This window comes from Ursus arctos, unplaced genomic scaffold (genome assembly GCF_023065955.2).
Source record: "Ursus arctos isolate Adak ecotype North America unplaced genomic scaffold, UrsArc2.0 scaffold_9, whole genome shotgun sequence".
In the NCBI taxonomy this organism is placed as follows: domain Eukaryota; kingdom Metazoa; phylum Chordata; class Mammalia; order Carnivora; family Ursidae; genus Ursus; species Ursus arctos.
This window is the reverse complement of record NW_026623111.1, coordinates 71,429,952-71,453,951: the sequence shown is the minus strand read 5'-3', so window position 1 is coordinate 71,453,951 and position 24,000 is coordinate 71,429,952. Positions and strand designations below refer to the sequence as shown.

Here is a 24,000-nt window from a genome sequence, read left to right as displayed (position 1 = left end):
CATTGACTATGTAATTAATTACCATGTTGAACAAAATCTTTGATAGGTATGCATTTCATACTTGTGTGAGAATCATGTTTTTAGCTCTTTGAAAAAAGATAATAATAATCTAAACACAAATTGGGACAGAAGAAGGACAGAGGTCTGCCTCTAAGGTTGGCAAGTAGGCCACAACCACCTGCCTAAATTGCAGTGCAGAATCCCCTTCCACGCAGCTCACACCCTTCCCAGATGCCAGTGCAGGAAATAAATATACATATATATTTATTTATATACATATAGTATATAAAGAGTTCTACAAGGAACTCAAGCAGGGACATGCCAGCTACTGTTCTCAGACAGCACATCTTACCTAAGTGGTAAGAAGGGAGACCACATGAGATATAGCCAATATCCACAGCCTTTTGAAGGGTGAAGACCTGTTATTCTGCTGGGTTTTAAAATTGTTTGTGTCCTTTTATTTTTTATTTTTTTTTTTAGCTCCTTGCAGAATTTAGAAGGAAACAGGAAACTCAGCAGAGATCTGGTTACTTATAAATCTTACCACACAGGTTGGTATGGCAGAGACTGACAGTTACTTTAATGAGCAGTTACTTTGACCATGACCATTTGGACTGTAAAGGATAATAGCTTTCTGGGGTGGGGTGGGGGGGGCAGAGATTGTTTCTAATTCAAGAAAATTCAGAGGTCTTAAACATTAAATAAAATCTGATGCCAGCCATAAACACATTTTCAAAAATCTCCAAAAGAATTCTACAAAAAATGTTCAAGAGGTTCTCTTAATTAGGTACTGGAGTTTATAGGTCCCCTAGCTAATTTAGAAGCTCTCTCAAGTAACTGAAAGTGCCTCTTCCTACTATAAAACGTTATTCTCTATTTTTCCCAACTGAATGAATATGACTTTTCAAGCTCCCTGCAGGTGCAAGTTTAAATTAATTTACTATCTTCAGGACCCAAGGCAGAGGTCCTAGTCCTTGATCATTTGCTTGTCAATATGTAATGTTCTGTTAGGTTGGGTGTTACCCAAAAAGGGACACAAATGAGGCTTCTCCACCAGGGGACATTGTTAATCAAAAAATCTAAACCTTAACTTCTTGGTCATCTATACCTCAGTAATTCCTCTAGTTGTTCCAAAAGTTTTTGTCATTCTCCATGTTATCTCCTCTCTCTGTGTCTTTGCTATTTCATGTGCCTGCAATTAACTTTCTCTCTTTTGTTCATCAGGCAAACTGCTATTCTTTTTTTAGATTTGCCCTCAATTTGCCTTCATCAGATGGAGTTCTAAATTCATGCTTCCCAGGAAATTCATGCATAAACCAGCAGTATGGCACTTCTTATAATGTATGTTACTTGCTTGTTTACATGTTTCTCTCCATAAGAAACATAATGAAGATTGCTACAAATTAGTTTCTCTATGGCATCTCAGCCAGCTGTGCTGAGAATTAAACCCACCCACCAATACTCCTGCAGCAGTTAGAGCTAGGCCTCTCAGCCCACAATGCTGGGGCCGGCCAGCCCTGTCCCCCAGTGCAACAATTGTACTCTGAGCCAGTCACTCTAGACACCTAGGCTGGGGGTCAGCGCCTCCCCAACAGTGCATCAACAGCAGTCACAGGAGGAAGCATGTAGCCCATATAGAGGGCACCCCTGGAGTGTCTGATTGCAGTGACCAGAAGTGATTGTGCCACTGGGCCCCAAAGGACACCTCCTACACCACTACTTTCAAGATCAGGAAACATAGCTAACCTACCTAATACATAAAACCAAACACAAAGAGTCAGACAAAATGAGGAGACAGAGAAATATATTCCAAACAAAACAATAATTTCAAAAAAAAATAAAAGCCAACAAACTCAGAAAAAAACCTAAATAATACAAAGATAAGCAATCCACCTAATAAAGAGTTCAAAGAAATGGTCATAAAGATGCTACCCAGACTTGAGAGAAGAGTAGATGAACTCAGTTAAAACTTCACAAAAGAAAAAGAAAATATAAAAAAGAACTAATCAGAGCTAAAGAATATAACCACTGAAATGAAAAATACACTAAAGGGAATCAATAGCAGATTAGAGAATTCAAAAGAATAGATAAGTGACCGGGAAGATATGGTAGTGGAAAGCACTCAAGCTGAACAGCAAAAAGAAGAAAAAAAAGTATTTTAAAAAATGAGGATAGGTTAAGGACCTCTGGGACAATACCAAGCACATTAGCTTGTGAATACATTACAGGTGTCCCAGAAGGCAAAGAGAGAGATAAAAAGGTAGAAAACTTATTTGAGGAAATAATAGCTAAAAACCTCCCTAATGTGGGGAAGGAAACAGATATCTAGGTCTAGGAATCACAGAGAACCACACCAAGACACATAATAAAAATGTCAAAATTTGGGGTGCCTGGGTAACTCAGTTAAGTGTCTGACTCCTGGTTTCAGCTTAGGTCATGGTCTCATGGGTTGTGAGAGTGAGCCCCATGTCAGGCTCCATGCTCAGCGGAGAGTCTGCTCGAGATTCTCTCCCTCTGTCTCTCTTCCCACACACACTCTCTCTCTCAATCTCTCTCAAAAAAATAAATATATACATTTAAAAAAAGTCAAAAATTAAAAAGAATCTTAAAAGTAGCAAGAGAAAAGCAAAAAGTTACATATAAGGGAAATCCCATAAGGCTATCAGCTAATATCTCACCAGAAACTTTAAAGGCCAGAAGAGGGTAGCATGTTATATTCAAAGTGCTGAACAGAAAAAACCTACAACCAAGAATACTCTACCTGGCAATGTTATCATTCAGAGTTGAAGGAGAAATAAAAAGTTTTCCAAAGAAAAGTTAAAGAAGTTCATCATCCCAAAACCAACCTTAAAAGAAATGTTAAAGGAGCCACTTCGAGCAGAAAAAGAAAGGTCATAACTAGAAGAAAAGTATTAAAAATAAAAATCACTGTTAAAAGAAATAGTAAAGATAGATCTATCACTTATAAAGCTAGTATGAAGGTTAAAAGACAAAAATAGTAAAATCAATTATATCTACAAAAATTAAGAAACACACACAAGGAAAAGGTGTAAAATATGACATCATAAAGTATGGAGTGAAAGAGTAAAAAAACATAGGGCACTTAAAAATGTATTTGAATTGGAATGCCTGGGTGGCTCAATTGGTTAAGCATCTGCCTTCAGCTCAGGTCATGATGCCAGGGTCCTGAGATCAAGCCCCACATCGGGCTCTGTGCTCAGCACATAGTCTCTTTGTCCTTTTCCTTCTGCTACTCCCCTACTTGCTGTCTCTCTCTCTTACAAATAAATAAAATCTTAGAAACACACACACACAAGTGTGACACTCCTGAAAAGTGACATCAGCTTTGTGCTTGCAAGCCCTTGGCATCCCTTATACATAGGACACTTAGTGAGTGTCAGCTTGTGACCAGCTACTCTTCTAAATTCAAGGGTATAGCAATGGAAAAAAAAATTAAAATTCCTATCTTCTTTGAGTTTACATTCAAATGGGGAGAAAGGGAATAAATACTTAAAATACTACCATGTTAGATGGGGACTAGTGCTGAGGAGAAAAATTAAGCAAGAAAGGGAAATACAGAATTTGGGCTGGATATTTACAGAATTATTTAGGCCATGAGAAACGCTAACAGGTGAAGTACTGAGCGTGAAGGTATCTCAGGAAAAGTAATTCCAGGCAGAGGGATAAGACAAGAAAAATCGTTGGGCTGCAGATAGGTACACAAAAGAGAAACAAATGTAGTAATCATAAAGTGGGGATACGTGGAGAAGAAAGTCAAAGAGGTTAGACAAGTGAATGGGGTGGGGGTGGTAGGAGGGTCAAACTCTGTTAGTACTTTACATTTCACTCACTGTGAAACTGGACGTCATTGAAGGGGTCCTGAGTAGCAGCCCTCTAGCCGATCTTTTGAGAATAAAGGTGACTTAGAGATTGGGAAGAAGGAGCAACAGCTACATTATGATTTTCATGGACACAACACATTTAACATTTTATCTTATCAAACTTGTTCGTCTTCACTTATTATTTTAAAAATAAATTTCATTCCATTATCATGAAGCACAGGTGCTCAGTATGGAAAAAATTTGTAGCCAAAAATTAAAGGAGAGAAATTACATAGTCCTAACACCAACAGATAAACAAAAGTGAAATATTGGTTTATATCTTTCCAGGCCTTTCTCTCTCACCCTACCCCCTATCAGTGTGTGTGTGTGTGTGTGTCTTTACTCTTGAGTCCATACTAAAAATTCCTTCAGAGAACTGTTTGTTCTGACTGATGTTACCATTTTAGTCACTGGTCAACTCCACAAAATAGTAGTTTCAACAGAAATTAACCACTTTATGACTTAGTAATCATTCTTATTTTTAAATAAATGGACTGTTGCCATTTATCTACAGTAACTAATCATAATAGATTACAAATGTCTTCACATTTCATTAGGTGAAACTTGCTTTGCCAGGATTTACAAATATTCACAAAGAGATTGAGACTACTTGTGCATTTTTGGTTTTTCATTCAGTCCCACACTGAGTAGAAACTGGAAGCACTATCTGTGTGAACTAACATGGAATAATATTAAACTAATATTACCAATTTTATGAGATACTTGGGATGAGTACTATGTTAAGAATTTTCAACTTCTTGTGTTATATAAATACAATAATCTTTCATAAGATAAATACTCAGTGAAATATTATGTAAACTGTAAGTATAAATAAAAACTGCATAAATTATAAAATTGGCTTACTGTTGAAATTCAATAAAATTAAAATGTTTACTAAAACGTCCTAATTATGATAAAGTGTGGTTTTGAGAGAAAGAACAAATATAGAAGTGTTATTATCAGCTCTCTAAAATCTTCTCATTTTGAAGCATGCAAAGTACATTTTACACTACAAGTACAAGATAAATATTTTGTTTCAGGCAGTCACATATAAAATAAAAAATAAGTAAAATATTATAGGAAGTATATGCTTCCAAATGCATCGCTAAAGGGAAGTGTTATAAAATTCATGACTTAGTGGCAGTATTCATCAATAAAAATCAACAAACTTTTCACTAATTGGCTAACTTTACAGGGGGTATACATGACTTTTCTGAGCAGCAGCATAAAATGCAATTAAAGAAGAACTTAAGAACCTCCTCTGTTATGACAATTCTATAGAACTCTCATATTGCTAAGAAGATTACTGGAAAAGTGCTGTGGACTTAAAGATAAGAGATTTTTTTTTTCTTTAGGGATGTTGGTTTTTATTTCAAGGTTTGTAGGTCCAAATAATTCACTGAAACCTGTCCTATGGATTATTCAGTGAAGAACCAAAAAAAAGTGAGTCAATACAAATCTCTCTATATATGCATTTACCTACAAAAAACTGGCATACTTAAGTGTAAATACATACACCTATCCATAAAAGAAAAAATACTGATTTGTAACCATATTAAACATATATATGTGTGTGTGTGTGTGTGTATATGAATGTGTATGTATGTGTGTGTACATATATATATACACACACACACATATATACATCTCAAAATTGATCCATAAAAGAAATAAATACTGGTTTGTAACACTATTAAACATATATGTATGAATATGTGTGTGTGTGTGTGTGTGTGTGTGTGTGTGTGTGTATCTCAAAATGGATGCAGGTGAAATGCAGTCTATTCCTTTCCTTACCTTCACATCTATTTAACTTCAATTGTTATTTAAGTACGCGTATATTCCAAAATATTTCTAGGTTGGATAATTTGTGCAATGCCATGTAAATAAATGCTCAGTGAATATTTACTGAATGATTATTACTAGAAAAAAATTCATTGAAAACAGTATTTTAATTCTATAAATCTATTTTTCAAAATTAAAAAAAATACTGAAACACTATTTTAAATGAGAATTGCATTCCTAAAATTAAACTGGAAAAATATTTTTCTTGATTTTATAAGATGATTAATTTTATTTCAAGTATTTTAATTTTCTGGTTTATATAAAAAGCTTATCACTAATATACCAATTTTTTTGTAACTATAACAAAAGTTAAGTAGATGATAAAATATATATGAATGTAATACATACAGTGTCAATATGCAATATGAAGTTACACATGAAAATCCTTTATACAGAAAAATAACATATAAAACAATATACTAGCGTATAGGTCTAAGAAGGAAAATATTAAAATCACATGATTTAAATAATTTCTTCCTATGGTCCCTGAATTTAGAGCTTTAGAAAAATACTTAAAACAGCATTCTTATTAGATTCCTGTCTGTGTGTGTCTCAAGGGTGTTTCTAGAATGCAATCTGTATATGATATTCTGGAGCCTAAAAGGGGCAGGTAGAAGCACATGTAGAAACAGTCTGTAATCAAAATTTACTTCCCTAGAGACCTTAACACAAACACTGTGCTGAGAAAGTGATGGGCTGAAAAAGACGACTGTTCAGAGGCAACCCTGGAGAATACAGTTTACTTTGGACCAAAAGACCCTCAATTCTGAGTCAGTTGTAAGAAGGGAAACTAGAGAAATGAAGTCTCTAGGAGTAGGACATTATGGTGCCTCCCCAGGTTGCAAGTAACACTAGGAGAGAGTAAACAAGTTCCTTTGCTATTTTCCTGAGAAGTGCTATAAAACATCTTAGTCACCAATAGATTTCAGTGTTAGTAACTATCATCCAGAGCAGGGTTTCTCAGCCTTGGCTCTGTTAACATGTAGGGCTGGATAATTCTTTGCTATGGGGAGCTCTCTTGTGCACCGTGGAAATATTAAGCAGCATTGTCGGCCTCTATCCACTAGATTACAGTCATATCTCCCAGTTGTGGCAGTCAATACTATCTCCAGCCATTGCCCAGTGTCCCTGGGAAGGGAAGGGAATGTGCAGAGTGGGGAATCGCTTCTAATTGAGTATCGCTGCTCTAAATGGGGTAATAAAAAAGAATTAACATGGGTTACCTAGAGATTTCTTTTTCTGGCTCTCCTCTCTTAGTTTGACTTAATATTTTCTTTTCATGTATTTGCTTGCCACTTTTATGAACACTTAATAAATGCCTTCAAACACAATCAACAAAAATGAAATGCCTTTAATCATCTCTGATTGATCTAGACATCCATGAAAATCTCTTTTACCAGTGAATTTTTCTGAAATGTGACTTAAGTTGTAGTTTTTCTTAATATTCCATGAAAAAGGGACAGTTAGGTTTCATCCCTACTCATGACAGTACAGTGAGAAGAGAAAGGGGTGTGTGTGTGTGTTTGTATGTGTGTGTGTGTGTGTGTGTGTGTGTGTATACAATTAACATCCAGAGAATCCCTAGAGTTTTCCCGAGTATGACTGGAAAAGTTAGCTTAAACATTAGAGGTCATGTGTAATAATAACTTCAATATTTCCTCCTCAGAATATCTAACTTCTACTTGCAATATTAAAAACCAAAATAACAAATTAAGAAAGCATTCAGAATAAAAATTACAATTATCCATGCTCACTAAAAGCCTCTAAAGTGCCTGTAGGAAGCCAGATATCAAATTCTATTTCTCTTTGCAGGACATGCCAAGAGTTAATAAAATGTGGTTTTTTTTATAACATCTCTTCATTAATATTTACAAAATAGATTTCTTACTTTTAAAAATTGTATTTGATTTCTAACAAACCTTGTGAAACTTCTATAGAATATGTTGCCAGATTCTATGTAAAGTTACAGAGAAGAACACTTTACCCCCAAATTCAGTACTGTTATTTTATAAAAGGAAGAAAAATAACTAAAAATGCCCTTTACTTTCTAAAACATCCTCTATTGAAAAAAGGGGTATGCCCTTCATAGCATTCCCCCCCCCCCTTTTGGCCCAAAGATCTCTCTTCTCAACAGAATTCGTTGACAAACTTTTTAATTACTGAGTACTTTTTACAAAAGTAAATTTTAGGGGTGTCCGGGTGGCTCAGTCAGTTAAGCATCCAACTCTTGATTTCAGCCCACGTCATGATCTCAGGACTCTATACTCAGCTGGGAGTCTGTTTGCCCCTCGGCTCCTCCCCCAACTCATGCTTTCTCTCTCTCTCAAATAAATAAATAAAATCTTTTTTAAAGTAAATTTTATTGCCTCTCCTTTGACAAAAGTGCTAGACCAGAAGCTAAGTGTTAATGTCACATTGTCATTTCCTTTTTATACTTTACTAAGTAAACAACTCTAGAACTATTGAGAGATGAGACATTAGTTCATTAACCCTTTGAAGTGAGGTGGTGAGACATTAGGATTCATGATGTCAATGTTCCTAAGAAATCACACTCAGGGACTTATTAGTAAGATGACATTTATAATTCATCCCATTAATCTATATCAATCCTGAGTGAAATTTCTGGCTTTATACTCTAACTCTGCTTACAGAAGTGCCTATCCCAGGTGCAGAGGAGATACCCAATAAATGATTACGGAATGAAAGTCAATGATAATGAGAGATCTCATACTTGTTTGTGATGAACAATGCTAACCATATTTATGAAACTTGGAAACGTAACATACGGTTCCGTAAGAGAGTAGAGCAGAAGACAGCACCAGATAGCATGTCAGCTCTGTTTCAATTACATGTAGGATAAACAAATAGAGACTCCATGGTGCAATCATATTGCTTTCAAGAGTACCTTGGAGTCCACTAAAAGTAGTTATCTCCACACCCAAGAACCAGGCTATGCAGGCAAAAACCTCGCTGTTTTTAATTACCATGCATGCTTGTTAAAGGACTATAAACATGCCCCTTGCTTTAGGGTTTTACAAAAGCTTGTACAAAGAACAGAGATGACTTCTACCTTGCCTTTCTGTATCAGATGGCTAGAGCTGCGCTAACTTAACATGTTTTTCTTTTTTAGATTTCTAGATTTGATTAGAAGGTTATGATATTAGAATGCAGCACCATAATTTAGTTTGGTTCATTAGGCTCTTTACCAGCAGATGTAGTTGATCATAAAAATACATTTTAGTCTCCATCAAGTTAAGTTAGTCTCAGGACAAAATTATATATAATATATATATATATATATATATATATATATATATATATATATAACCTCAGTGTGACTGCTCAGAAAGGTGGATACACTATGATAAAAGGAAATTCAAACTAAATCAATCTTTGAGGCATTAATCCAGGACATAATACAACAAAATGTTATCAAAAGTGTCTATTGTCTTTTGTCTTTTTTGCTTTACTTTTTTAAATTAAAATACAGTGTCAGAGGGGATCCTACCAAATGGTCTCTCAGTGAAACAAAAGCATCAACCCTGCCTTTTTGCACTTTTCACGTAATTACTCTTCCAACACTGTACCTACTGGAGAGGTGTGGTGGTGTGATGATAATAGGCTTAGTCTCTGTTGTCAGACTAATATGAGGGGCACTTAGTATTTATTGTGAAATCAGGCCAGTTATTTATCTTCTCTAAACCTCCACAGTTTTGTCTGTAGAGTAGGAATAATGACAGGGCCTGCTACCTAGTTGTTGTGGGTACTGAATGAGATGAAAATGCCATAGAGTGGAAATTACAGTTGTTTCGTTTACGGTGTATGCCCAACACCTACACAGGTAACTGGCACAGAACATACTCATTACATATTTTGTCAAATAAACGAATGTATGAAATGCATGGCATTTACTTTACTGCATTGCATTGATTTTTTTTTTTCCTGAATATATCACATGAGAGCTAAACATAAAACTGCAGGAAGGTATTTATCATTTGGGGACTGATAGTGTGCCTCCGACCCCCTGTGACAATAATTATGACCATATCCTTTTTATATTTATCACAATGTTTTCTGATTTTTTAGTAGTTACCATATTTTACCAGTCTGAGAATATGATATTCTTTCAAGTTAAATATTTACTTATCTGTGTGCTTTTTATCTCATTCAGTCCTATTTTATGATTGCTTTATTCTTATTAAACTTGAAGTCATTTTTAAATATCTGATGGGACTACAAGGGTTAAGCTGGGTTCCTATGCAGCATAGTTTCTCATATAAACAGACACAAACTGTGTTTCTTGCATATAGAAATAAAAGAATATAGGGGCGCCTGGGTGGCGTAGTTGTTAAGCTTCTGCCTTTGGCTCAGGGTGTGATCCCAGCGTTCTGGGATCGAGCCCCACATCAGGCTCTTCCGCTAGGAGCCTGCTTCTTCCTCTCCCACTCCCCCTGCTTGTGTTCCCTCTCTCACTGGCTGTCTCTCTCTCTCTCTCTCTCTGTCAAATAAATAAATAAAAAATCTAAAAAAAAAAAGAAATAAAAGAATATAGAAAAGTAAACAGAAAATATTGAAAAGCACTAAGTGTGCCTGTGTCCGATACTCAGAGGTACTTTGTAAGTTAGGATTTCCTCTTTTCCTCTGTAAAAATCTGTAAGATAATCCTAAAAATCAATAAGCTGATGAAAGATCTGAAATTATCACATCTCACATTGGACATTTTGGTTACGGTAATTATAATAACACCAAAAGGCACTGTGACTCTACTATGTATTCTGACAGTCTCTACTTGTTTGTGATTGGTTGCTATGTGGTGTCATATGATTCTATGCCCCAGAGCCCAACACATTGTAAGTTAGTAAACACTTCCTAAATGATATTTATAAAGTAATGTCAACTCATGCAAATGATGATGTCTTAGAAAAGTTTGGTTGACAAATCAAACTTATACTCAACCCAATATTCTAAGTATTTCACCTAACTCTACTTTTTTTTTCAGTAAAATGAAAACTAGACTTGAGAATTCTCTGAGCAGACAAAACTATTTAAGCCACGTGAGTAGACCTAAATCTATCTTATTTCATAAACATGAGTAAAATTTAACCTAGGTTATCTCTTGTAAATGACTCTGACAATGGTAAAAGAAACTTAAGTCACCTTCCTAAAAATGGTATGAAATAATCAATCCTCTGCCACCTGGAAACCCCTATTATAATAACCAATCCTTGCAAAAGGTAAACAACTTCATTTTCACTTTTAAGCCACCCTGTAACTTCATGCCACTGAGCTACACGCAGTCTTCGAATTGTGAGGCTCTCGGTGTCCAAACTGTTCTTATATGCACAATAAACTCTTGTTAAACACTGTTTATTGACTTGGTGGTTTCATTTTTTTTTTGACATTTGTAATGCATAAAAATTGCTCATGAATTTCAAAATCTATGTCTTAAAACTTGGAAAATTAATTATTGATGAACAACGGGAATTAATAACTTTTTATAATTTGTGCAGTTAAAATCCTATTATACGATTTGAAATTGTGACAGTAAAACAGAGGTTGAAAGTAATTCTAGTATTTACAAATTTTCTTTTCATCCTGTATAAATATTTAAAAAGTATAAATGTGAATAAAATGTTGAGAACACAAAATATGTTTTTCTAACATTTTGATTAATGCTTTCTTCCAACTTACATAATTATTTTCTGTATTCTGATAATGAATTTTAAAAAGATCAGCCTAAAAATATGAGAACCCCAATTTAATATGTACACATATATATCGTAATTATATTTAGACTAAAGTAAAAGTAAGTGATAGCTTTGGTAATGCTATCATACTGATGTAATGAATGTTGACATATTTGTTTTACTTATAAGGCAAATAATTCGAATCAATTAGTATAGAATCAGCAAATTAATAATGGACTGGAAGAAAATATTGCCAAGGATGTCACTTTATACTCGAGTAAAAAAAAAAAATTTAGAAAGATAAAGTTTGATTTGCTTACAAATAAAATTCCGATAGACAATTTTCTCATTAAATAAAAAAAATGTAAATTGTGTACTGTGGGAATTAAATGTGACCATATGTTTATATCATAAAGGCTGAAAATATAATACATGACTTAGGAGATAATATGGGAAGGCTTTAGCATTAAATTAGAAGGGAAAAAAACTTACATGAAATCTATTTGTTTTGGTTGGAGCAAATTATCTATTTCTGGATCAAGCATAACATATTGTTTGGGAACAAGAAAGCCATTTTGTTCACACATTTTAAATGTTATACTTGTCACTTAAAATTTCTAGAGATATTTACAAAGAAAAACGTGCCTAATGATAAGGTTGTAAGGAGGTAAATGGCTAAAAAATGTTGTTAGAATAACACTGTCACCATGAATTTTTCTGACAGGTACAATAATACTTAGAAATATATTGTAAAGTAGCCTTAAATAAAACCTCTATTATAGATATGGGTATGATCATTTATCTTAAAAAAAAAGTCAAAATAAGCTGAAATAAGACAGGTAACATCAGCAACCCTGGGCAACTCAGTAGACTGTTGATTATAAGCAGAAATATTTTTATAAAAAGAGAAATGTCTGAAAAACTAGTGCAGTGACTGAAACATATCTGAAGAACATGGTGTAAGTAATATGTTTATATTGTATGTTAAAAATTGCGATAGCATTATGTATACATGGCATTTTAAAGAGAAGATATTCACTTACAGGCTTACAAACTTTTAAATTAGGTTTTTCCCAAAAACTGATGGAATCAAAGAATTTTTATGTCAGCATATTTACCAAATGGCAACTTTTATGTTTTAATTAAAAGCAGATTAATTCTGAAAAAAAATACAGTAGCAGGCACCGATGCTGTATGCCAGTTTTTTGTGGTTTTCCCACTTCTGGGCACATGGTTGGTGGGCCCTCGACACCCCTCTACCTATGACCATATGACTCATTTTGTTTTGACCAATAAAATGTGACAAGTGTTATGTGCCACTTCTGAATGGAAATTTAAGATCTAATGTGAAATTTGTGACTTACTCTCTTTCCCTCAAAGTCTATAACATAACCTAAAAAGATAAAAGATTATTCCATCAACCTGAGTGTTACAGGGATGGCAGGCAGGTACCTGGTGGCCAGCAACAGATGTAGAGCGTAAGTAAGCAACCAATCCATCAATAAGTGATGCTGAAGTCACTAAAATCTGGGAACTGTTGTTCAGCATAACCACAGATTCAGTCTATTTCACTCTATTTGGGGGACCATACACTGTAGTGATTAAGGGTGTAAATTCTGGAATCAAGACTGCTTGGTTTCATATCCCAGATTTGTCACCATGTATTTGATATCTATGTGGGAATTGTATGTCAACTTGCTATGCCTTAATTTCCTCCTCTGTAAAATGAAAATAATGATAGAATCAATCTTGTGTTTAAGATTACATGAGTCAACACACACATAGCACTTAAAAGTCTACTTAGCATGCAGTAGCACCTAATAAATATCAGCCATTATTCTTTCCACCTAGAAGAACTATGGTACTTTGCATTTGCTTATGATTGTAATACCATGATTATTCATAATTATAACTGTAAAAATCAAATGCAAACTCTACCTTATTAGAATTTTAGTAGTTCTATTGTTTTTCTTAGAACCATCATACTCCAGAATGATAAGTACATGCTATCTTCCTACTAAAAAGCATATTTGATTTATAATAATATTTGACAGCGAGAGAGAGAGAGAGAATGAGCAGGGAGGAGTGGCAGAGGGAGAAGCAGACTCTGCGCTGAGCAAGGAGTCCAACTCCAGCTTGATCCTAGGAACCGGGATCATGACTCAAGCTGAAGGCAGATGCTTAACAGACTGAGCCACCCAGGTGCCCGTATTTTTTCTAATTTTGATAAAGAGTGAATATGAGAGCAGCGATACCAATACTATTAACTCTCATCATTTGGAAAATATTTATTTTCCCCTGGCATGAGTGTACCAGCACGTTTCCAGTGAGAGTAGCAGATGTAGACATGGCATGAGTAATAGAAAGCATTATGGACTAAGATTCTGAAGACTAATACTGCAGTTGGGAGGCAGCTTTGCCCCCTTCAGCTTGTCAATCCCTAATATGGTTTTCTAACACTTTTGCTACTCGAAAATCACCGTGTTAAAGCATACTGACATCCAGCTCTCAAAAGTCTAGTTACTTGTTCAACCTTACAGAACAAAGAATATGAATACAACTCTCTTTAGTATCCCATCTTAGGTCCATGAGGATTTATATTTCAATTCTGAATGCAGGCTGGCCTGTCTTTGCTCTGTAAAACAACACAAAACAAAAATCGAAAAAGAGACAAAACCAAAAAACCCCAAAATAGCACTTCAGTCTATTCTCCAATAAATTTTCTGTCCTGATTCTGGATAAGTAAACTTTTTGAATCCATTTTCTATTAAGTTACTTCAGTAAATCTGTAAAGCAAGAAGGTTGAATTATATTACCTCTAACCACTCCTCACCCCCTCACCATCTTTAAAGAGAATTGATAAATCCTATAAGACAACATGTTCTTAATTTTAAAGAGCTAATACTGTGGTTGGGGTGATAAGAGTAGCATACATGAGGGGTGCCTGGGTGGCACAGTGGCTAGGCGTCTGCCTTGGGCTCAGGGCGTGATCCCAGCGTTATGGGTTCGAGCCCCACATCAGGCTCCTCCGCTATGAGCCTGCTTCTTCCTCTCCCACTCCCCCTGCTTGTGTTCCCTCCCTTGCTGGCTGTCTCTATCTCTGTCGAATAAAATAAAATCTTGAAAAAAAAAAAAAAAGAGTAGCACACATAAAATACCCACAGATAAGTTCAAGTGTACCACGAATCACCTACAAGTCTACAGAGAAGTGTACTTTACAGCATGGGCTCTGGGTCCAGAGAACCTATGCTTAAATGCAGCTTAGCAGCTTTCTAGGTAGTGTGATTTGGGTAAGTTACTTAATTTCCCTATATTTCAGTTTTCTTGCTTGCAAAAGGGTATAAGAGTAGCTAGCTCCAAGACTTTTGTGAGGTTTAAAATATTTAAAATATGTAAAGCCTTGAGAACAGCACTTGACATATAGTAAGAGCCAAAAATGTTAGCCATTATTGAACTACAGAGTGCTTTAAAGAAGATGGAGCTCAATTATGCCTAAAGAAGTCAGGTAATATGTTGGGGTGGAATGGGGAATATGGAACTTGTTTTCCTCTTCATATGAACAAGCAAGAGAGAAGAAATAGCTCCAGTGGTTAAGGGACTGATGTGAGTAAAGGCACTGAGACTTGAGGGTAGAAATTACACAGTCTGTTTGTGAAACAGCAGGAGAACATACAAATCACGCTGCAAATGTTAGATTCAGTTTTTCTTATATGTGTTTTCTCTTATGGGAATTTTTCTACAGTACTTTTGATACACACTAAGTGGAGGAAATGAAGTATAAAAAGAATAGACATTTTACAGAAATAAACCTACATCCAAAATATCTTAAGACCAGGTATTTTATATTCAGTAAAATATGAAATAAACTACATATAGTGTAACTAGAAGAAGAAAACAAAGAAAGCATACACTCTATTGTAATCATTGCTCTAGTATGAGTAATTTTTTTTTTAAAGATTTTATTTATTTATTTGAGAGAAAGAGAGGGAGAGAGAGCATGAGCAGGGTGAGAGGCAGGCTCCCCGCTGAGCAGGGAGCGAGATGTGGGCCTCGATCCCTGGATTCCGGGATCATGACCTGTGCTGAAGGCAGATGCTTAACTGACCGAGCCACCTAGGCGTCCGCAGCATGAATAATTTTGTATAAATAGCAAATGGAACCAAAGAATAAAACAAGTAAATATTTATAATTTCAAAATTATAAGAGCTAAATAACTAGCTCTTCTCTTCTATGTTATAGTATATTACAGCACACATTCAGAGAATTTTTTTCAAAGTTATTTTTGGTTTTGTTTTTTTGTTTGAGTATAGTTGACACACAGTGTTATCTTTTTAAAGGAATTTTACTTTTTTCCCTCCAATCATGAAATTCTTGATTTTCAAAAAGTGCAATTCCTGAAAGTTTGCCTTAAGTGAAAAATAAAAGGAAACAAAAAGATATCCTCCAAGAAAAGCAAAGCAATCTTCTATCTCTTGCCTCAAACTGTGTTTTGGAACATCCAAAACACAGAAGAAAAAACAAAAATAATTGCAATCTCAGTCAGATAAACTTTTTCTTAAAAGGCTTTTTTTTTTAAACAATTAAAGAGAAACGAAAAATCCAGGAGACTGAGTTTGCCATTCCATTCCAATAGAGTATCCTTCTCAGTAAATGGTGGAAATGGAACAGGTGAGAAGGAGGAATTAAAGCAACTGACTTTTCTCCAGGGAAGGAGAAGAGGAGAGGTAACTCTGTTTGATCTTATGGACATAAAAACTAGATCTCTAAGAAAATAAACTAATAATACTTGCTAGGAGAGGGTCCCTTAACTATGGAAATTTTAATAGATGTCCCTGATTAAGGATTGATTTGAAAAATAAACTTAAAAATCTATGGATTTATGAACATGGGCCTCTTTGAAAAATGTCATTGTTGGAATATAAAATGGAGAAGTTTCACGAATGAAACATTCTTTCTGCTGTGTAAGTAACTCCACAAAACCTCACTTGGCTATCTGATCTACTATTCTGGACTAGAGGGTAGGTGTTCAGTTCAGGGTGAAAGAGTTTGAAGAGCTGCCCTCAACATCCCAGACTGTCCCTCTTTCATCTGCACTTGATTGCCAAAACCTTTGAAATTATTAGTAAAGCCTGATATTGGGTAAGATCTATGATTTGTGTGAGTCTAACTGGAGACTCTGATCCTTTGTGTTAGCTTATCAGATATCACATATTCTTTTTTATTGAAAAACCCATGACAAGTTGCTAATGTGTAAAATCTACATGACATTCTACTAGATGCTTTTTATTTTTTATATCAAATGAATAAAAAAAGTGTTTTGGGGTTTCTAAAGCTTACATTCTGAGAGCAAAGTGTTAGAAAAACAATATTTAGTATTTGTTTACATATATATAAATGCTTACTTGTGTTGTATTTGCATTGCTGAAATGTATGGGGTAGTTTTCAAGAGACTCGTCATTAATTTCAGGGTTCATGGGGCTACAAACAAATGGCAGTCAGATGATAGAGACCTCAAACAACATAAATCATAAAATTGTATAAAAACTGTATCAAAATATAAATGGAACCCTAAATCTACAAAGACACAATAACTTCTTAAAACATGCAAACCATGATGAGGTAATGAAAATTAAAATTTGTGTAGAAAATGTATTGCTAAGTGAAGTTACTTGTTCTTTCAAGTTTACTCTGCTATTCTTAGTGGAAAAAAGTAGAAGTAAATCTCTTCTTGGGTCAGAAATCTTGCCAGCCCTATGAAGAAGAAACTTTCATGAAGAACTTGAGTAGAACTTGACATGACATTTATTTTCTCTCAATTATCACTATATTCAAAATTTATTAGTACACAGATCTTCCAGACTGTTTATCAAAGCTTAAGTTATTGGCTATTTTTCCTTATGGGGGAACAGGTTATTTCTTTCATCCCCTGAGTCTTATCTAAATAAATAAATTAAATAAATAAATAAATAAAATGAAAACTTAAAGAAATCTTAGAGAAAAGATTTTACAATGATTTTACTTTTCCTGCAGTAATTGCTTTCTTCCTTCAGAATCCACTTAGCATTCATTCATCATTGATGTTCCCAGGACTCAGGAAGCTCTTCCCTTCTTCCTGAGGCATGCTTATGCAACCTACTAATTGCCTTCATCTTATCAAGTTCCTTTTTTAAAAAGATAACTTTAAAATAAGGCATTCCCCATTTCATATATGCATGTGGGCATAACTGAATCATGATGTTTATAAAATAAACATTCAATGAATATCTTTCAGACACTAGAAACAGTCACCAGAAAATACTTCATCCTTTGAGCTTCCTGTTCATCAACTTCCTGTATGTGTAACAACATATACCACTCACAGAGGAAAACCGACAAGCAGAGAAAAGTGTTCACAAAATAGAAGAGAATATCCAAAGATAGGATGTTTGGTTTGAGGTAAAAAATAAGGAAGGTGCTTACATCTTGGTCTTTTCCTCTTATTTTACAGCCTATCCTATTCTTCTCCAATGCAATTAATGTTATAAATGTATTACACAAATTCAGATAAGTAACAGACATCATCATGGAAGGCACAGAACATTCTAACAGTTCCTAATGTTTATTAATATAAAAAATAATAGCTCTTTTCAATGGAGGATACATATGTCAATCGATCATTGTTCCAACCGTAGCAAATAAATTTTCCTATGTTTGAAAATATGAGTTAGTTTGCTATAGTTTTTTTTTTAAGTTGCCAGTGTATTATAATGGTAATTACTGTTACCAAAAAAAGCACCAAGACAGATTTTTTTTTTAGAAACAGTAATCATACATAAGATGTTAAGAGGTATAAGATGCCAATACAGGAAGGCCCTGAACGTACTTTTTTCCACAGACACACCAAGTCTACACCTATTTATAGAGCAATTCCTCCTGAAGAAGTGAGGGCCGACTGAAGCTTCTGCACAAAAGACCACAGACAATGGCAGGAGAGACAAAGACATGGTAAGTAAGGAAACTCCTACCTTCAACCCTCTGAAATGTTGTGAGGAGGGATATTACTGAGGGGACTGGAACAGATTTGTCTGCCCTGGGGCACAGAAAAAAAGGCCATATTGTAGAAAAGCAACTAATATATAGAATATGCAGCCCTGGGACTTTACCAAATAGAGGGGGAACTGCTGGAATATTATGGGTTTACATTCCTCCTATAGCTTGATCGTGCAGATGGGAGCAGGTCCAGGCACCATACTTAGCTGCCACCTAGCAAGACCCAGGCCCCTAGCTCATATCATCTCCAGACACCCTGGAGGACAAACAAACAAACAAACAAAACACGAGTGTTTAACTAACTAACTAACTAACTAACTAACCAACCAACAGCTAGAATATAGAGAAACTAACCCCAGAACCATGCCAAATGGAGAGGGGATCGTTGGAACTCTCTCTGGGTTGGAAAAGCTGGTAAGCGCCACGGTTTATGTTCCCCCTCCACCTTGATAGTAAGGACAGGAGTATGGTCTGGGCACTCCAGCTGGCCTACCACCTCCGTGAGCCCTGGGCCCCTGGACCACACCAGCCCCAGCAGTCCCACCAAGGAAGCCCCAGTGTGGCAGACACAGGGACACCCCTTTTCAGCACTCACTACAACTCCAGCCATCACACCAAGGTGACACAGGTGCAGAGCACTCTGAACCACTCCAGGCCTGCACCACTTTAGGTCCAGACAGCTTGCTAGGGCCCTCCAGCAAGGAGTGCTCCAGGACCTCCTGGTTCACACCTACTTTGGCTCCAGATGCCTCACCAATGCTTCCCCTGCACTGAGCACCCTTGGATACCCCAGCTTGCAAATACTTCTGCTTCAGCTATCCCACCAGGCTCCCAATACATGGATTCTGGTTCATGCTTACTTCAGCTTTGGCTGTCCTGCTAGGGTATCCTCTACACCAAGATCCCAGAGACTGCCTTATCTTATGCCCACTTCAGCTGTGGCCATGAAAACAGGGGAACCCCAGCATAGAGTACCTTGGGACACCAGCCCAGCCCAATCACAACTCTGGCCAGTTAGCCATCATCTTCACAAGGGACAACTATACATAGGGCATTAACACCTGACTTACATCAATGCATATATAATCCAGACAGAAAATCAATAAGGAAACAGTGTCTCTGAGTGATACATTAGACCAGGTGGACTTAACAAACATGTACAAAAGGCAGAATACACATTCTTTTCAGATGTGTTCGCAGGTGAATTCTACCAAACATTTAAAGAACAGTCAATAACTATTTCTCCTCAAACTATTCCAAAACATTAGAAGGAAAGATTCCAAATATATTCTATGAGGTCAGCAATACCTTCATACCAAAACCAGACAAAGACACGAAAAAATTTTATATATATATATATGTGTGTGTGTGTGTGTGTGTGTGTGTGTTTGTGTGTATATATTACTATAGGCCAATATCTGTAACGAACACAGATGCAAAATCCTCAACAAAATATTGGCAAATCACATTCAGCAGTACATTAAGGGGCGCCTGGGTGGCTCAGTCGTTAAGCGTCTGCCTTCGGTTTAGGGTGTGATCCCGGCGTTATGGGATCGAGCCCCGCATCAGGCTCCTCCGCTGGGAGCCTGCTTCTTCCTCTCCCACTCCCCTTGTTCTCTCACTGGCTGTCTCTCTGTCAAATAAATAAATAAAATCTTTAAAAAAATATATTAAAAAATTCATTCACCATGATCAAATAGGATTTATTCCAGGGATGCAAGGATAATTCAATATTTGCGTAACAATTAACGTGATTTACCACATCACCAAAATGAAGGATAAAAATATCATCTCAGTAGATGCAGAAAAAAGCATTAGACAAAACTCAACATCCATTCATGATTAAAAACTCTCAACAAAATGGATTTAGAGGGAACACACGTCAACATAATGAAAGCCATATGTAAAAAACACACAGTTGATCTCATACTCAATGGTGAGAAGCTGAAATCTTTTTCTCTATGATCAGAAACAAGACAAGGATGTTCACTCTTACCATTTTTATTCACATAGTATCAGAAGTCCTAGCCACAGCAGTCAGACAACCAAAAGAACTAAAAGGCATCCACATTGGAAAAGGAAAAGTTGAACTGTCACATGTTGCAGATGACATGATACTATACATACAAAACTCTAAAGACTACACAAAAAATCTACTAGAAATAATAAATGAAATCAGTAAAGTTGCAGGACACAAAATAAATACACAGAAATCAGCTCTGTTTCTATATACTAACAACAAAGTAAAAGAGAAATTAAGAAAACAATTCCATTTAGAATTGCAGCAAAGAGAATAAAATACCTAGAATAAACCCAACCAAGGAGATGAAAGACCTATACTCTGAAAATTACAAAATACTAATGAAAACAACTGAAGATCACATAAAAACAAAATGAAAAGATATACCATTCTCATGGATTGGAAGAACTAATATTGTTAGGATGTCCATACTAATCAAAGCCACCTTACAGTTCAATGTAATCAAATACCAACAGCATTTTAATAATCCTAATATTTGTATGAAACCACAAAAGACCTTGAATAACCAAAGCAATACTGAAAAAGAACAAAATTGGAGATATCACAATTCCAGATTTCAAGATATACTACACAGTTGTAATAATCAAAACAGTATGGTGTTGGCAAAAAACACATTAATCAACAGAACAGAATGGAGAGCCCAGAAATAAAACCATGCTTAGATGGTCAATTAGTCTACAACAAAGGAGGCAAGAACGTACAATGGGAAAAAGACAGTCTCTTCAATAAATTATGCTGAAAAAACTGGACAGCTATATGCAAATGAAGAAACTGGACCACTTTCTTACACCGCACACAAAAATAAACTTAAAATGGGGTTGCACGGCTGGCTCAGTCAGTGGAGCATGCAGCTCTTTATCTCAGGGCTGTGAGAGCTCCATGTTGGATGTGGATATTATTCAAAAATAAAATCTTAAAATAAATAAACTCAAAATGCATTAAAGACCTAAATGTGAGATGTGAAAACATACAACGCCTGGAAAAAAACATAGGCAATCATTTCCTGGACATCAGACATTCAAACATTTTTTCTGGATATGTTTCCTCAAGTAAGAGAAACAAAAGGGAAAATGAACTATTGGGACTACATCAAAATAAAAAGCTTTTGCACAGCAAAAGAAACCATCAACAAAATCAAAAGGTGACCTCCTCAATGGTAGAAGATTTTCATAAATTATATATCCAATAAGAGGTTAATATTCACACTATATAAAGAACTTAAACAACTGAACACCAAAAAACCACAAATAATCCAATTAAAAATAGTCAGAGGACTGGACATTTTTCCAAAGGAAACACACAGATGGCCAGCAGACACATGAAAAAATGCCTAACATCATTAATCATCATGGAAATGCAAATCAAAACCACACTGAGATACTGTCTCATATCTGCCAGAATGGCTAGATCAAAAAGACAAGAAATAGCAAGTGCTGGTGAGGATGTGGAGGGAGAGGAACTCTCTTGCACTGTTGGTGGGAATGTAACTTGGTACAGCCACTGTGGAAAACAGTATGGAGGTTCCTCAAAAAATTAAAAACAGAAGTTTATACCTGAAACTACTATAACAGTATGTTAACCATGCTGAAATGAAAGTAAAATAAAATTAAAAATAGAAATACCTTATGATCCAGTAATTCCACTACTGGGTACTTACCCAAAGAAAACAAAAACATTAATTTAAAAAGATATATGCACCCCTATGTTTACTGCAGCATTGTTTACGAATAGCCAAGATACAGAAGAAACCCGGTGACCATCAATAGATGCACAGAAAAAGGAGATGTGCTACACACACAGACGCGCACACAGACACACACACACACACACACACACACACACACACACACACACAGAGGAATATATTACTCAGCCATAAAAAAGAATGGATCTTGCTATTTGTGACAACATGGATAGATCTGGTAAATGAAATAGGTCAGACAAAGAAAGTCAAATACTATATAATTTCACTTAAATGTGGACTCTAAGAAACAAAACAAATGAATACACAAACAAAAAGCAGAAACAGACCCATAAATACAGAGAACTGATGGTTACTAGAGGGGAGGGGGGTGGGGGAAGGACAAAATGGGTGAAGGGCAGTGGGAGATACAGTCTTTCAGTTTTGGAATGAATATGTCCCTGGAATAAGGAATAGTCAATGGTATTATAATAGCATTGCATGGTGACAGACGGTAGCTACAATTGTGGTGAGCATAGCATAACACATAGAGTTACCGAAACACAAAGTTGTACACCTGAAACTAATGTAACATTGTGTATCGACTATATTTCAAGAAAAAAAATATATGTTAAGATAGCACAGAACTATATTTGGATTTCTTGTAAGGACAAATAGGCACAAAATACAGCAACATTACAAGCATCTTTTTGTTAAATTTGGACATTCCCACCTCTAGCAGCAAGTTAAAGACAGAAAAGAAAGTATATTTTGTTTTCTAAATAAACACCCATTTAAAACAAGATCAAATTTAGGAAATTATGATAAATGACACCATTTCAAAAACTTCGGCAAGGAAGTTATGTGAGTTATAACAAAATCTTAGGTGTATCATAACATATAAACTTACTTTAGGCTCTTCATTTAAAAATAAAAGCAGCTGTATGTCAAAAATCTAACTGGGAATAAGCTGCCTATATTTTTCAATATGAATAAATAAAAACATTTAACATGACATGACAAATTAAATTTTCATGATTTCAACTATAGATAACATGTGTTAATAATCGTTAAAATATCTAGGAAAAGTGGCCATAGTTTCCCTTCCAAGCACTTCTCTGTATTTGGATAAATAACTATCATAAAATTATTTCTTTGGCTCATAGGTTATATATCTTAGAGAATTAGGTATTCACACAATTATCCCTAGTCCATAATGCAGATTTCAGAGTAATTCAATCTTTAATCACATGTAATATAGACACAATATACAATTATCTATATATGTGTATAATCCAGATAATTTGTATTGAGCTTTGCCGTTATGCGATCAGTATTCTGAAATCAGAGAAATAAAACAAAATCCTGACTTTGAAGTGGAACGCTGAGCACAATCTAGGACTTTGATATTGTTTAGAAGTTACATGAACTTGAGAAAGGCACTTAACCTCTTCAAATCCCACTTTCCTTATTAGGAAAATAAATATTCTCTTATTTTGAGTTAGTGACTGTTAGAGTATTTCAGAGAAACATACAGGGAAACATAATGCTTCCTTTCAGCAATAAACACTGAAGTTGCATTATTCGCAACTATCAGATGTACTCTGATGCCTACTGTCAACTACCAGCCTTGCTTTGTAACACCCTGGAATACGATACAGTAATTACAATGGTTCTTGCACACTTTTTTAAAAACAATGACAATACCTCAATTTTTTTTAATTCACTTTCAATGTAATCAAATATATTTTAATAGTTAAATGGTCAAATAATATAATAAACATGAGAAAGTCTGAATACATTTCCTCATGAAAGTAAAATTATTAACCAGTAAAC

The 24,000-nt window shown here is 35.3% G+C and overlaps 1 protein-coding gene across 3 annotated transcripts in view; it reads right to left on the bottom strand.

Annotated features, from left to right (window-relative positions):
* The window catches only part of CCSER1 (coiled-coil serine rich protein 1), a 1,292,599-nt gene that overhangs the window by 543,684 nt on the left and 724,915 nt on the right, over positions 1-24,000 (bottom strand). The window lies entirely within an intron of this gene.